Raw genomic sequence first — 795 nt, 5'->3', positions numbered from 1 at the left:
ATTAAACAAACAAAAAAGGATTTTGTGTGCAGTGAGCTCTGAGCCAGGGCAAATAATGATGAGTCATATGCATGGGTGTTTCCAAGAACTTTCAGATAGGTCAAATTGTAACATTTCTCCGGGAATGGGGCTTTTTGAAGACCTCAAACCCAACCTGCCCCCTCCAGTGGCTTCTAGGCTACAAATTTTCACAATTACTGGTATTATCAGGTTGTTATTTTTCAAAACTACTGTGGAGGCAATGAGACAGGGATTAGAATAGAATAAGTTAAAATGCCACACAGCTCACTATTCTCATGGGGGTTCAGTCATTTTTCTTGAATAATTGCTTTTTGGATTGTTGCAAGCCTTTGGCTAATTCTAGAATTCTGAAAAAGTTGAGTTTTTAGAGGGGAGCTTTGCCACAGGACCTTAGTTCCCCAACCAGGAATGGAATCCATTCCCTCAGCACTGAAAGCGTGGAGTCCTAACCACTGGACTGCCAGGGAATTCCCCCAAAATTGACTTTTAATAATTTTTTGCCAATGTTCTTATTGATTTTATTGAGTGGATTTTTGGAGGTCCTTGCTGAACCATTGCTGAAGTGCTCTTCTATTAGCCCTATTTCACTGTGATTTTCCCCATAGATCCAAATCTTCTCTACTCATTCATTTGTTCAACAGGTACGAAATTCCCCAGATAATCTATTTCTAATCATTCTACAAAGCTTTAAATAGACTTAGACACGTTGGTGGGAATGCAAACTAGTACAGCCACTATGGAGAACAGTGTGGAGATTCTTTAAAAAACTGGAAA

This window comes from Bison bison, unplaced genomic scaffold (assembly GCF_000754665.1).
Source record: "Bison bison bison isolate TAMUID 2011002044 unplaced genomic scaffold, Bison_UMD1.0 scf7180017855126, whole genome shotgun sequence".
Taxonomy (NCBI): Eukaryota; Metazoa; Chordata; class Mammalia; order Artiodactyla; family Bovidae; genus Bison; species Bison bison.
The sequence above is the reverse complement of the archived record's forward strand: the minus strand, read 5'-3'. Positions refer to the sequence as shown.